At 46.6% G+C, this 15,927-nt stretch overlaps 1 long non-coding RNA gene across 1 annotated transcript in view; it reads left to right on the forward strand.

Annotated features, from left to right (window-relative positions):
* The first annotated feature begins 421 nt into the window (after positions 1-421).
* LOC129051661 (uncharacterized) overlaps positions 422-15,927 on the forward strand; it is a 43,387-nt gene continuing 27,881 nt past the window's right edge. Inside the window, exons 1-3 of the long non-coding RNA XR_008516087.1 lie at positions 422-573; positions 724-814; positions 12,223-12,276. This is a non-coding gene — a long non-coding RNA (uncharacterized LOC129051661). The remainder of the gene's footprint in view (positions 574-723; positions 815-12,222; positions 12,277-15,927) is intronic.

Genomic DNA, 15,927 nt, shown 5'->3' on the forward strand with positions numbered 1-15,927 from the left:
GCAAGGGTGAGTTATTTAAGGCACCAGGTGGTCTCGGCACTGCTTCCCCTCTCATATCCCCTGTTACCGCTTTCCTCCTCACTGTCTCTTCTTCAGGACTCCCATGGGCCGACTAGTTTTTCCCCAAACCCAGCAGTCATGCTCCTGTGTCCAGGCCCTTGTGGTTTCTGTCACGTTATTTGAAACACTCTGCCAAGAGAGCCTGAAGCTCACTCCCTGCAAAGTGCCCCCGTCACCTCCTCACTGAGGCCTTCCTTGACTGGCCTATTTAAAATGGTAACCCATTCACTTCCCTGCATCACTCTCCTCTGTGGCCCTTGGCACCATGCAAAATTCTACATCCTTCACGTCTATCATTGGCCTCCCCTGAGAAGGACGCATTGTGATGGCAGAGAATTCTGTGGGGCTCAGCGATGGCTCTTTGGCACTTAGCACATGCCTGATGCATGGCAGGTGCCACACAGGTGTTTGTTAATTGAAGGAATGAGTTGCCTATCCCCACTCTGATTTAATATTTGCTTTGCTCCTATTGATCAGGAAAGAAGGCCTGATTACACTTGCTATCTGCCTAAGGTATTTTTTCTTCTTCTTCATGATATCAAAATATTCTTGTTCATTTTTATTCTTTGAAGCCTAACAGACATTTCCTGAGTATGCATTTGGTTTTATGCTGCTGAGATGTTCCTCTTGAGAAAACACACATTTCTGTTTCTCTTCTTGTAGGTCTTAAAATGGTAACGAAGAGACTGGAGGGATGTCCCTGCAGAGATAACATTCAAATCCTAGACAGCAGGTGCAGGTGCAGGATTTGAAGGTGGGTCTTCTTGTGGCTGTAGAATTAGTTTAAAAAATAATAAAAGAGGAGTAGGAAGACATCATGCCACCTAGCAGCATTTGTAGCCAGGACCACGGCCATGGTGGAGGCTCACCTCTCAGTGCCCTTACGGCTGCCACCAGCCCCAGCTGCAGCAGATGCTCCCCTAGGCCTGTGCACCCCTCCCTCCCACATGCCATGGGATGGCGACAGCCGCTCATGCTCCAGGCTTTGGCAGGTTGAGGTGGAAGAGTCTGTTTTCACAGGTGCAGCCTGCAGCCCAAGGTTGAAATTAGGCTTAGAGCATGTCCCTGAGTATAAAGCTAAGCTTCTTTTGTAATGAATACTAAAAACAAAAACAAAACAAAAACAAAAACAAAAACCTCCCCCTAAAATCCTGAAACAGGTTGTAGGGCCCCGGAGACCTTAGGACCCAAGGATGTCCCTGCCCTCCATTGCCACAAAGAAAAATTTCTTTTTGCTCCAGGCAGAAACTGATAATTGTGATTACTTCTGAAATCTATTGTTTAGTTTGAAATATGTAGGAATTGAGGAAAAAGGCTCTTTTCTCCCCTCCCAAGCTTCCTTCTAGAGGAGCTCCCCGGTCACAAGCATTCTTTGCCTTTTCCTCTCTAGAGAGTAGGGAGCTGCATAAAGGCTCCAACCTGCATTGGCAGGGAAGGGCCTGCCTTTGCTTTACTGTACATTTTTGACCATTTAAAATTCTGCATCTCAAGGCCAGGTGCACTGGCTCACGCTTGTAATCCCAGTACTTTGGGAGGCTGAGGAGGGAGGATCACTTGAGGTCAGGAATTTGAGACTAGCCTGGACAACATGGTGAAACCCCATCTCTATCAAAAATACAAAAATTAGCTGGGCATGGTGGTGGGCGCCTGTAATCCCAGCTACTCAGGAGGCCGAGACAGGAGAATCACCTGAACCTGGGAGGCGGAGACTGCAGTGTGCCGAGATTGCACCACTGCACTCCAGCCTGGGTGACAGAGTGAGACTCCATCTCAAAAAAAAAAAATCTGCATCTTTAGTCCACTGGTCTTAGAAGAGCTGGAGCATGAAGAGACTTCTGATTGCTGAGACCCGAGGCATTAACACAGAAATGCAGTGACGTGTGATGGCTAGATGAAAATCCTTCTGGAGTGAAGGTGACAGTCTAAATGTTCCACTGATATTACAAATACACACCTATTATAATGTGCCAGGAATTTAAAAAAAGGGTTAAAGTGTTAACATTACTTCATTTAGTCCTTAGAAAATTCTACGCAATAGATATTAATATTAGCCTTCTTGTACAGGGACAACGATGGCTTCGGGGTCTTGCCCAAGGCATCCTGTTAAGAAATGATAGAATTAGCAAGCAACCCAGACAGCCTGAGTCTTGAGTCTGACTCTTCATCACCTGACTTTGCTGTCTCAAAAGTTCCTTCCAGGCCTGTGGTTGGTGGTCTCCGGTTAGATGTGTTCTTCCCCTTTTGAGGGAAGCTGAGCTTGGACACCGTGCCCTTACTCCTGGCACAATGGCAAAAGAGCTTGGCCACTTTCCCCTCCCTGCTGGCACCTGTCACATGCTTGAGGGAAAAGGAGCTGCTGTCCTTGCCTGGGAGTGAGCCTCCTTTCTTGGCTGTTCCCGGTTGGCTGGGAGTCCTTTGAGTTTCAGGATTCCAGTGCCTCCTCCCACACCACAAACATGTTACACTGGAATGCCTGTTCTCTTGGTTATAATCTATTGGTTATGGATATTTGTACTTGCAAATATCCCTCACTTGGGATGAAGGCGAAACTCCTACCTTTCGCCTGGTTGGTAATCCTGGCCCTAATGTAGGCAGGATCCATGCAGCGCAGTAGGCGCTCCAGAAAAGCATCCCTTTGTGATGGGAACAGATACAGTGACATAATCCCCTGGCATCCAAAGCAGAACAGGCTGTACTTTTTAGAAATAGCATATTCACCTCTCACTCAGTTATTTTAGGGTCCACACACCATGAGCTGTCACCAGGAACCTCCTGAACTTCTGGGGTGACTGAAGTTGTCCAGCGAGACGACGTCATCCCGTGCTCTTGGTACACAAGGTCAGGAGGCTGGAGGCACTCAGGGGCCACAGACTATCAGGTCTGTAAATAGCAGCAGCCAGGCTCGTGTTCTCTTCCTTTAGTGCACTTCGGCATTTCTAATCAGCTGTAGAGAGGACGAGACATATTCTCCATGGAGTGAACTCCAGGCCACTCTGGAGGTGAGCTCATGGGAGTTTTTATGGTATGTCCAATCATCCAAAAGGAGAATGGCGCTTGCCCTGAGTGTCTGGGGAAGAGCCGTTCTACCCTTGGTTGCCAAGCTGCTGGCTTTTGGTGTGGGCATTAGGGAGGTATGGTCTGTAGCAGTTTCTTGTGGGTATCCATGTCCCATACCCTCAGGGAACTACAAATATGGGATTAGAATAATGTGTGTGTGTTTTTTTTTTTAGGAAGTTTTTCTCTTGTTGCCCAGGCTGGAGTGCAGTGGCGCAATCTCGGCTCACTGTAACCTCTGCCTCCTGGGCTCAAGTGATTCTCCTGCCTCAGCCTTCTGAGTAACTGGGATTACAGGCATGTGCCACCACACCTGGCTAATATTTTGTACTTTTAGTAGAGATGAGGTTTCACCATGTTGGCCAGGCTGATCTGAAACTCCTGACCTCAGGTGATCCACCCGTCTCGGCATCTCAAAGTTCTGGGATTATAGGCGTAAGCCACCATGCCAGGCCTAATGTATGTCTTGATATTGAAACAGGAGTCTGTGTGATGGAAGGAAGAATGGTGGACATGGGGAGAGAGGAGCTGTGATCCCAGCCTAGCCCCGCCACTTTCCTCTGGGCAGCCTTGGGAAGTGCTCTGTTCTCTCCACTGTGCTGCAGACGCTCAACCAGGCACTTTACTGAATTTTGATAGCAGCCTTTCCTGCCAGCCTCACATATCAAATGATATGATGCCTATGAAAGAACAAGAGAAGCCATATAGCAATATTCACATGCACATGGGAGATGCTGTTAATATTTATTTAGTTAGTTGAGTTTAGGGTTTTTCTCTTCCTGTGTTGCCAACGCCTTCCTGGCTTATTGCCAAAACTCTTCTTTTGTTTACAGAAAATAAATATGACCCTGCTGGCTCTACCTTGCTCAAAAGAGTATCCATTTATTATTTGCTCTGTTCATTCATTCATTCACATATTCATCAGATTTGCTTGTGACAGTGGCAGGTCTTGAGAGCGGTAAGGTCTTAGACAATTTTAGAATTCAATAATGAAGAATGTAAAAATAATTGTAATACAAAGTGAGCAATGTTATAATGGAATTGTGTGCAAAATGTTTCAGAACACAAAAAACTTACACACAGTGTTCATAGCAGCATTATTCATAATAGTCAAAAGAATGGAAACCACCCAAATGTCTACCAACTGATGGATGAATGGATGGACAAATGTGTTATATCCATACAATGGAATATATTACTCAGCAATTAAAATCAATGAAGTACCGACATATGTATTATATGGATAAATTGTAAAAACATGCTAAGTGAAAGAAGCCAGCTGAGAAAGACCACGTACTGTATGATTCCTTTCATGTGAGCTGTGCAAGTCCATAGACAGAATTCCCTTATGTGGCAAGTCCACAGAGACATCAGGTAGATGAGTAGGTGCCTGGGGCTGGGGCAGAGAGAGGAGGAGTGATTACTGCTAATGAGAAATGGTTTTTTTAGGGGCCATGAAAATATTTTCAAATTAGATTGTGGTAATAGTTGCATAGCCTATGATATACTGAGAACTCTTCAATAGGTGAATTTACTGTATGTGAATTAGATCTCATTAAAGTCTTTAGAAAATGCTGTGGGAACATTGAAGAGAGATTAGTTTTGATCCAGATGTCAGAAAAGTTCAAATTGGAGGAGATATTTGGATCAGCTCTTTTTTTTTTGAGACGGAGTCTTACTCTGTCACCCAGGCTGGAACGCAGTGGCATGTTCTCAGCTCACTGCAACCTCCACCTCCCGGGTTCAAGCAATTCTCCTGCCTCAGCCTCCCAAGTAGCTGGGATTACAGACTCCCACCACCACACCCAGCTAATTTTTGTATTTTTAGTAGAGATGGGGTTTCACCATGTTGCCCAGGCTGGTCTCAAACTCCTGACCTCAAGTGATCCACCTGCTTTGGCATCTCAAAGTGCTGGGATTACAGGTGTGAGCCACCTCACCCCGCTCAGCTCTTTTGTTTATTTATTTTTTAAAAGAGACAGGGTCTTGCTGTGTTGTCCAGGTTGGAGTACAGTGGCTAACTCAGGGGTGATCATAGTGCACTACAGCCTTGAACTCCTGGGCTTAAGTGACCCTCCCACCTCAGCTTCCTGAGTAGTTGGGATTACAGGCATGCATTGCCATGCCCAGCTAATTTTAACATTTTTTTGTAGAGATGGTATTTGCTATGTTTTTCAGGTTGGTCTCAACTCCTGGCCTCAAGGGATTTTCCTGCCTCAGCCTTCCAAAGTGCTGGGATTATAGACATGCATCACCATGCCCAGCTTTTTATCTTTTTTTTTTTTTTTTGAGATGGAGTCTTGCTCTGTTGCCCAGGCTGGAGTACAGTGGCACAATCTCTGCTCACTGCAGCCTCCGCCTCCCAGGTTCAAATGATTCTCCTGCCTCAGCCTCTAGAGTAGCTGGGATTACAGGCACCCACCACCAAGCCTGGCTACTTTTTGTATTTTTAGTAGAGATGGGGTTTCACCATGTTGTCCAGGCTTGCCTTGAACTCCTGACCTCGGGGGATCTTGCCCTCCTCAGCCTCCCAAAGTGCTGGGGCTACAGATGTGAGCCACTGCACCAGGCTACCATGCCCAGCTTTGAATCAGCTCTTGAGAGGCAAATTTGCCAAGTGAAAAGTGTGGGAAAGCATCCTAAACAGACGCAGTACTATCTGGAAGCATGGAGGAAGGAAAAAGAGGGTGCATCTGAGGAAGAGCAGGAAAGTGGGTATGGCTGGAACGTAGGTGCATGCTGGTGGTGAAGGGCAGAAGATGAGGCCGAAGGGAGGGAAGGGGCTGGATTGTGAAAGGCATTTTGTGTGTGCCAAGGAGTTGGTCACTGTCTTGTCAATAGTGGAAAATCACTGTAGGGCTTTAGTCACTGATGAGGGTGTCATGATCAGGTTTAAGTTGTAGAAGGCAATGAAAATGATGGTTTACAGTGGGGGCGAGTTATGTGGCTTTTGTTGTGGTCCAGGTAGACAATAATAGTCTTGGATTAATATAGAGAGAAATGGTTTGAAAACATTTTTGGGGGATAGAATAGTTAGGACCTGATGGCCAATCATTTTTGAGTGAGAAGAAAGAAAAGGAGGAGAAGGAGGAGAGGGAGGAGGAGGAGGAGTGGGGGAGGAGGGGAAGGAGGGAGAAAAGGAGAAGAAAGACATACAGTATTGTAGCTTGGATAATTGGGTGGGTGGTAGTATCTTAGACAAAAGCAGAATACAGCATAGGCAGAGAGATTTGGGAATAGAGGCCATGAGTTTAGTATTAGAGATGTTGAGTTTGAGAATCCTTTGAGATATCCAGGTACAAATGCTCAGAAAGCAGTTGGGAATGATTGTAATAATTACAAATCAGAACAGCAACAAAACCTGTCTACTGTCTATCAGCCACTATGCTAGGTACTTTATATAAATATCATTATAAGTGCCTCTACAGAAAGATACAGAGCATTATCCCCATTTTATAAATAAACAAAATCATTGAGAGGCACTCTAGAAAGAGGTACTCCAGAAACAGTGGACATATAGATTCGTTTTTTGAAGATTTAGGGAAAAATTCACCATTAAAGAACAGTCTCCAAGCTCATCAGTGATGGCCTGACTATCACTGGTGGGGAGTTAGTCTGAGCAGTAGACAGTGGGGGCTGTGGTGTGACACTTCTTTTTCTGCCAAGACTGTACTTCCATCACCACTGAATGCTGAGCTCCATAAGAAAACAATTTGTAAGTCTCCATATTGAGTTGGTTGTCTTGAGAGACTGTATCCCTGAGATGAAAGGTAGAAGAAGAGACATGAGACAGCTGGAAATACAAAACCTTTCCTTCTGCTTTTGGATCAGTATCTAAAAGAGTCTAGTTAAATGAAGAGCTACTTCTTTTATTTGGCTAGATCTTTAAACAGGCAGGTTTTCATTTTCCAAGGCCACCTCTGTGAGCCAGCTCTGCCCACCATGGGGTTGTAAACTTCTGGAGGAGAGACTCTTTGTTTTACTGTGGGGGCCCTCACAGCCCAAAGCCTCATGCCTAGATAAAGTGCTCAAGGCAGATAGTTGGAGAGAATGGGTTGCCAAGACTCTTACACCTTGGTTTTGTGCACTGCAGTTTGCTGGGGTCCACTGCAGTGTACCTACCTATGTATAGGGGCTTTGCTGCCCAGTTGCCTGGGGCAATGATATTGGGGATACGCTCTATGTAATATTCTTGCCAAGGTCCCAATTCAATTAGGTGATTATACTTCCATTGTTTGTGCCAAGATTCCCTGCTGTGGGTGAATCCCATTAGTACCAGCTTAGCACATGTAGGAGGCCCTCAATAAATGTTTGCTGGATTGAAATGAAAGCTTGAATATACTTGAGGAGTGACTTAAGTCCTTGGCTGACCTCAGCTAGTGAGAGCCCTTGGATGAAGTATAGAAGAGTGAAGATGGAATTTTACATTTCACAATGCCCTCTGAAATCTTCCATAATCCTCCTGTACTTCAGCTTTACTTCAAATTGATTCAACATCAAGGGAAAGATGGGATTTGAGAAGAGAGAGTAAATCCTTCAAGAACAACTTTCCCCCAAAGTAATATTTCTTTTTTAGGTATTGTGACGGCCTCTAAGAAAAATATAAATTGAGTCTGGCCAAGACAGTGACCTGGAGGAACGCAGATAGAGAAAGGGAGACATTTGTGGAGTAAGTTTTGACATGAGCTAAGAGGGCTGAGAGGAGCAGGAGCCAAGGGAGAGGGTTCTGGAGGAAGAAGGCTGTGGAGGGGGCATCTTCCATTCTCCATTCTCCTAAGATGCTGTGCCTTGTGGCTGTGTCTCATAGCTCCAACCACACACGTGTCACAGCTGGCAGACCTTTCAGACTGACTAAAATCTAGTACCCTTTGATTCAGAGCAGAAAAACCCACTACTGTATTTGGAAAAGAAAAAAACGCTTTTTCAGGGATCAGAAGAGACTTCTCTATTTACATCTTAGTTCCCTGATGATCTGAGTTGGCCAGACCAGGAGTTGAGGAGGTGGTAAGTGGCAATTCAGAGAGTTCCAGCCTGAGACCTCATCCCTCCTTGCGCTTTCTTCTCCACAGTCTGCTCTGATGTTTTTCTTTTTCTCTATTTCTGTCTTTGTGTTATAGCACAATACGTCTCGGACAATTGTATGGGTTTTCTGTTGCTGCTGTGACAAAGGAGCACTAACTTGGCAGCTTAAAATAATACCCATTAATGATCTCATGGTTCTGTGGTTCAGGAGTCAAAGTGGGCTCTGCTGGGCTTTGCTCAGGAGCTCACGAGGCTGAAATCAAGACGTTGGCTGGCTGGGCTCTTACCTGGAGGTTCTGGGGATTCCTCCTCCTCCTCCTCTCTTCCTCTTCCTCTTCCTCTTCCTCCTCTTCTTCTTCCTCTTCCTCTTCCTCTTCTTCTTCTTCTTCTTCTTCTTCTTCTTCTTCTTCTTCCTTCTTCTTCTTCTCTTTCTTCCTCCTTCTTCCTCAGGGGATCAACAAAGCTGAAATCAAGACGTTGGCTGGCTGAGCTCTTACCTGGAGGCTCTGGGGAATCTTCTCCTTCTCCTTCTCCTCCTTCTCCCTCCTCCTCTTCCTACCTCCTCCTCCTTCTCCTCCTCCCTCCTCCTCCCTCCTCCTCCTCTTCCCTCCTCCTCCTCTTCCTCCTCCTCCTCCTCTTCCTCCTCCTCCTCCTCTTCCTCCTCCTCCTCCTCTTCCTCCTCCTCCTCCTCTTCCTCCTTCTTCTTCTTCTTCTTCCTCTTCCTCTTCCTCTTCCTCTTCCTCTTCTTCTTCTTCTTCTTCTTCTTCTTCTTCTTCTGCTTCTGCTTCTTCTTCTTCTTCTTCTTCTTCTTCCTCTTCTTCTTCTTCTTCTCAGGGGCTCAGCGAAGCTGAAATCAAGACGTTGGCTGGCTGAGCTCTTACCTGGAGGCTCTGGGTAATCTTCTTCTCCTTCTCCTCCTCCTCCTCCCTCCTCCTCTTCCTCCCTCCTCCTCTTTCTCCTCCTCCCTCCTCCTCCCTCCTCCTCCTCCCTCCTCCTCCTCTTCCCTCCTCCTCCTTTTCCCTCCTCCTCCTCTTCCTCCTCCTCCTCCTTCTTCTTCTTCTTCTTCCTTTCTTCTTCCTCTTCCTCTTCTTCTTTCCCCCCTTCCCCTTTCCTCCCTCCCTTCCTCCTCCTCCCCTTCCTCCTCCTCCTCCTCCTCTTCCTCTCCTTCTGCTTCTCCCTTTCCTTCTCCTTCTTCTTCTTTTTAATAGAGACATGGTCTTGCCATGTTGCCCAGGCTGGTCTCAACTCCTGGGCTCAAGTGATCCTTCTGCTTCAGCCTCCCAAAGTGCTGGGATTACAGGCATGAGCCACTGTGCCCAGCTAGAATAAGCTTCTAGGCTCCCTGAAGTTGGCAGGATTCAGTGCCTTGTGGTTGTAGGACTGAGATCCCTGTTTCCTTGCCGGCTGTCAGCGCTGCGGCTCTGTGTTCCCAGGGGCTGCCTGCACTCCTTCTCATCTGGTCTCCTTCATCTTCAAGCCAGTGATGGCACAGCAAGTCCTTCTCATGCCTCAATCCCTCTGACTTCTCCCACCTTCCTCTTCTGCCACAAGCTGGAGAAAGTTCCCAGCTTTTAGGGGCCCATGTGACAATATTAGACTCACCTGGATGATCTTCCCTTTTGAAAGTCAACAGTGCCTTATAACACGACACATTGCGATGTGTCTCAAACTTTTGGCCTCAAGCGATCCTCCTGTCTTAGCCTCCCAAAGCACTGTGATTACAGGCATGAGCCACTGCGCCTGGTCACATGTTGTGATATTTCATCACATTTCCGAGTTCCAGGCACTAGGGTGTGGAATCTTGGGGGCTGTTCCTAGAAATCCTGCCAACAACAGCAACCACTGGATGTGATGGATCACGTGGAACGAGTTGGCTGCGAAGAGATGTCCATATGAGCCACAGCCATTGGAAAGAAAACACAAGACTCATCTGTGTTCATTTGGTGACTGTGTCGAACCATTTGCCCTAACACAGGGCCCCATTTTAAGTGCTTGTTTGCTTTAGCAACTTCAGGAAAGCTTGGTACGTCTTTCAAACTTCAAAAGAGTGATTGGTCCAGAGGTGGATATTCCTTCTTCCTGGATTATTTACTTATTTATCACCTGTTTTATGTTAAGCATTCAGCTCTTTTTTTAACCTTGTTTTTGCTAAATAACTTTATTTATTACATTGTTTTTGCTCAGTGTAAGTAATGTTATGGAAAGTTAATTATTTTTAGTTAAACAGAATGAAATCAGGCAATAAAATTCAGGAAAGAGGCCTGTTTCATATACCTGTGGCCTTGGCCAGATGCGGTGGCTCCTGCCTGTAATCCCAGCACTTTGGGAGGCCGAGGTGGGCGGATCACCTGAGGTCAGGAGTTCGAAACCAGCATGGCCAACATGGTGAAACCCTATTTCTACTAAAAATACAAAAATTAGCCAGGCATGGTGGCGGGTTCCTGTAGTCCCAGCTACTCAAGAGGCTGAGGCAGGAGAATCGCTTGAACCTGGGAAGTGGAGGTTGCAGTGAGCTGAGATTGCACCATTGCACTCCAGCTGGGGTAACAGAGCAAGACTCTGTCTCAAAATAAATAAATAAATGAATGAATAAATAAATAAATAATAAATAAAACTATGGCCTTGTATCAGTCACTAAGTGTCAATAAACAGCTTCCAAAGCAGGTGGGACACCGTGTGCTGGGCTGAGGACAGAGCACCGGGACACCTGCAGAAGGCAGTGGCACTCGGCTGCACAGTCACATCATATTAATGCCTCACTAGACCCAACTTTTCAAGCCCTTGTCCCTACATGTTATGCACTTGGTGAAGGGAGAGACTGATGCCAGTTTCCCAAGAGGGAAAGAAAACAACTGGAAAAAAGGAAATGGCAGATTGTCAATGAGATAGCTTTTGTTTCAATTTTCCCTCCTTTGTTTTCCTTTGAAGCCCTGGTGAATTACTGTGCTTTCCCTTTTGGCGTTTTGGTCCACAGATCTGTACATTAACCTGAACTCCCTGTTATGTTTTTTTCCCTTAATACTCATCTGGAAAATACCCCCACACTTGACTGCCTGGAGAGGAGTGAGACCCACTGTCCACTTCTAGATTGAATGCCTAGGAGGACTGGTATGGGCCTGTGGCTGGAGGCCCAGACCGGATGCCAGGAAAGCAGAGGCCCCTTCCTAGGCCTGTGCACCACGCCTCTGCAGTGACTCGAGGTCTCCGTTAAACTGCACTGGGCTTCAGTGTGCTCATGTGATAAGTGGAAATAGTAAAAGGTCAGCCTTTGTCACACTGGAATCCCAGCTCTGCCATGATCTCACCAGGTGACCTTGGGCTCAATTGGTATTCTTGTCCCTGAGCCTCAGTTTCTCTTCTGTGCTCTGGGGAAATGGATATGTACCTGGTCATGTGAGAAGCAGCCGAGGGCAAATATCATATAAAGTTTTGCATTTCAGCCTTGGTCAACCTCCAAGGGCAGGCAGGATGTGACCCATGACCCAGGGACGTGGGGCGGGGAGGGGGGCTGGGCAGGAGTGGAAAGGGGCCAGTTGTGGTGTCAAGGATGAGCCATTGGGCTCTGTTCCTGTTTCCTGACGGATCTAGGCAATACGGGGGGACCCTGTGTTCAGGTCTGTGTGTTTCCTGGCACCAGCAGGCCTGTGGAGGAGAGTGGCTGCCAGAGCAGAAAGGAGTGACACCCACAGCCCTGGGCAGGGGGACAGGCCCAGCGGTCGGGAGGAAAATGCTCATTAATAGGGCTGCTACCTGGGGGTCTTTGAGGTCTTTGAGTGGGATGCGAGTCAACTCTAGTACCCTGTCCTGGTGCTTTCCTCAGTTGTTTTTTTTTTTTTTTCATTTTCTTTTTTCTTCTTTATTTTTTTTTTGTTGATTTGGCAGGTGAGTTGTTACACACTCCTTAGATTCTGACTTCCCTGGCTATCGTCCAGCTTTATCTCAAATTTTATTTGTGCATTTTTACTTTGAGTCCTGGTGGCCCTGATAAAAAATGTAACGGTGATTTTTTATCTCACTATTAAAATATAATGTATATATGTATGTATATATATTAATGTATATATAATATACATTATATTTTAACAGTGAGCTAAAAGAACACCGGACTTGGAATCAGACCAGCTGGATCCTGAAATTAAGGTTTGATTTTACCAGTTCCATGACCTTGGCTAATTAATTGACTTAACTTCTGTGCCTCAGTGTTCTGGTCTCTAAAATGGGCATAATAATATCTGCCCTGACACCCTCTCTGGTTTGCTGTGAAGAGTACATACAGGCCAGGCATCATGGCTCATGCCTATAATCCCAGCACTTTGGGAAGCCGAGGCAGGTGGATCACTTGAGGCTAGGAGTTCAAGACCAGCCTGGCCAACATGGCAAAACCCCGTCTCTACTAAAAATACAAAAATTAGCCGGGTGTGATGGTGCACGCCTGAAATCCCAGCTACTCAAGAGGCTGAGACATGAAAATCGCTTGGATCTGAGAGGTGGAGGTTGCAGTGAGCTGAGATGGCGCCACTGCTCTCCAGCCTGGGCGACAGAATGAGACTGTCTTTTAAAAAAAAGCGTATATACATCACAATACTTGGGTGTATTTTGTAGGCCTTAAAATGCATGCTGTCACAATTTGGCTTTTGTTTTCTTGTGGGTAATTTTAAGGATGAGCTAAATGAAAGAGACAGTTGGGTCTGGATGTGGAAAGATCCTTGGCACCCTGTCTTGTCGGGGAACAAGGTCAAGTGCATGAGGAGCTGGGATCCATGAGACCCGTTGGCCGCCCCCCACTCCGATTTCTCTTACTAATGGACGTCTATGTTTCCACTCAGAATTCTCCTTCATTTGTCAGGTACAAGGCCAAGATACCAAAATAGCACTTGTGTAGGACTGAAACTATTACTGCTCAATTGTTTCTGGGCCTTATTTTTTTCACACAGCTCCACCACTTTCAAAGTGTCTGTGGACGTGTGGAGGATGTAACGCAGACCGAGTGACGGTGCTCAGAAACCATCCAAACATTACGCATTGAGACAAGAATTTTAGAGATGTTTCAGGGAGTGGGCGCGCGTCCCGACTTCCCTGGCAAGCCGATTGCCCGATGCCGCAACATCAGTGAGGGCGCAGACCTTCTCTGAATGCTGAGGGTCACCAGCTTGTGCAGGAAAGGTAGGCTAAGAGGGCAGATGTTTAACTTTAAAGGGAGCATTTAGAATACCAGCCTGTACATGCAGGTGGATGCCATCGTTTAGCAGTTAGAAATTCATCAGTTACACTAAGCAGCAAACTTTTTCATAGATATACAGGGGTTTTCTAATAGACATGGCCATTGAGTTTCATGTGCTTGAAAGAACTGCATCTAAATCATGCTGGAAACACTGAAAATGTCACTTTGAGAGGACACAGTGACCCTGCAGACAGGCTTAGACTTTAGAGCCAACCCCGCTACCCCGTTCCAGCATTTCTTGTTGTGTAATCCTCAACAAGTCCTAACCTTCTAGGTGTCAGTCACCTCATCTTCAAAGCGGGAGAAATTATACTGAACTTAAAGGGTTGTTGTAAGGAGTTAGGATAATGTGTGAAAATAGCTGAGCCCAGGCCCAGCGGCGGTAAGAATTCTACCTGAACTCTTTTGTTGTTGAAAAAGTAAAACAGTACATATAGTGTTTAGGATTTAGCATTTTAAGCTCTTGTCAGAATTTTTTCCCTTCTTATATGGAAGATGATGGACAGACTCAGTAGAACTTCTGTAATTGTGTTTACTGGGTATCAGAGCTGATTTCCCCTTGTGGGGCGGTTATCTTAGAAATTAAACTTAATAGGACCAGGCGCGGTGGCTTACGCCTGTAATCCCAGCACTTTGGGAGGCCGAGACAGGCGGATCACAAGGTCAGGAGATCGAGACCATCCTGGCTAGCACGTGAAACCCCGTCTCTACTAAAAATACAAAAAAAAAAAAAAAAATTAGCCGGGCACGGTGGTGGGCGCCTGTAGTCCCAGCTACTCGGTAGGCTGAGGCAGGAGAATAGCGTGAACCCGGGAGGCAGAGCTTGCAATGAGCCGAGATGGTGTCACTGCACTCCATCCTGGGCGATAGAGTGAGACTCCGTCTCAAAAAAAAAAAAAAAAAAAAGAAATTAAACTTAATAAAAATAGTAGAATTTGTGATCTGTGCCAGGAAGTGGGCTGCATATTCTACATGTATAAACAATCAATATTCCGAACAACCTTAGGTCATTGTCCCCACTTTGCAGATGAGGGCACTGGATCTGGAAGAGTTTGGGTCACCTGGCCAAGGCCACACAGAGATGTGAATGGAGGTCTTTAGGATAGCAGACACTACATTCTTAGTCACTAAAGTACACTGAGTTCACTCAAAAGCAGATTGTTATCATATCTCAGAGTGGTTAAGGTTGTTATGGTTACACAGGGCATAGGGGAAGGCTTTGGGGAGATGGCAAGGGGAGCAAGAACTGTTGGTTTTGTGGGACACAGTCATGGTCATTTTGCTCCTTGTCTCCCAGTGCTCAGTGGCCACCGACCTCAGCAGATGCCCTGTCCTGGAACCGCTTCCCTCCCATTTAGTGCATGTTAATCTCCAAACCCACCATCTCTTTCTTCACTTTTGGGATGTCGTCTTGCTCTTTGAGCCTGAATGAGCTCCAGTTATCTTGAAGCCAAGCTCCAGTCTGGGGAGGGTGCGTGCAGAGCCCTCTGCTCCCCTCCTCATCTTCCACCTCCCTTCAGTCTCTCTAAGATATACACCCTTGTGTCACCCCCACCTGTGCTCCTACCCATGTGCACTGGCATCATGCCCGTGCTAGACTGTGGCCAGCCCAGCCAGCTATGGGGGAAAAGACGAGGCAGTTCTGGGGCAGGAACATGGTGGCCGGTGCTGGCTCAGGACACAGCACTGCTCAATGGAAAGGCCATGGGCTTGTTACCCCCCACTCCTGTATTCTTTCATCTATTCAGTAGTTTTTAAAATTGAATACCAGGTGGTGGGAACACAACAAATAATCTGATACAACCCTGCTCTGAAGAACTTGGAGTTTACTAGAGGAGACAGACTGAGAAATGAAGAATTAGAATTCAGTGGGACTGGTCTGGGTGGCTGCATCTACTGAGTAACCTGTGCGTACAAGGGCAGGGAGGAGGGAGAGCGGAGGAAGGGGAGTTTCAGGAGGAAGAAGGAGCTCATATAAAGGTTCAGAGGTGAGAGGGAACTGGTGCTTTCAAAGAAATACACACACAGAAGCATGACTGGAGCATTCTGTGTGGGGGAGAAATGGCAAAACTGCATCTCATTCTGATAGACCTGTCAGCCATGGCCCTGACTCAGACTCAAATGAAACATTGAGACAAAACAGCCAGTCCTTACACATGTATGGACACTGTTAAAATAAGCCAGGAGGGGCTGGGGACACACCTCAGGGCCAGCAAGGGTAGGAAGGTGTTGCTGCTGCCACTCTGGCACTGAAGGGGACAGGGGAGGGCACGGTTATTAACATCCAGGAAAAGCTGCAGCTGCACGTGAAGAGGCTGCATGTAGGAGCTACAGGTAGGATTTTGGTAAAAGCTCACAGTCACTGCTAGCCCCCTGCCCAGTGGGGAGAGTCAGAGGAGGATGGGGAAGGATCTAGAGTATATCTGGATGGAGCAGAAAATTCTCGGCATGGTAGACATCCTCATACTCCCCCAGCTCCCATTAATCATCTCTATCACAGACCACAAATATGCTACAAGGAGTTGCAACAGCGTGCAGTTGAAATACACAACGAAGGGGTAATTGTAAAT

The sequence above is a fragment of the Pongo abelii genome, chromosome 17 (assembly GCF_028885655.2).
Source record: "Pongo abelii isolate AG06213 chromosome 17, NHGRI_mPonAbe1-v2.0_pri, whole genome shotgun sequence".
Taxonomy (NCBI): domain Eukaryota; kingdom Metazoa; phylum Chordata; class Mammalia; order Primates; family Hominidae; genus Pongo; species Pongo abelii.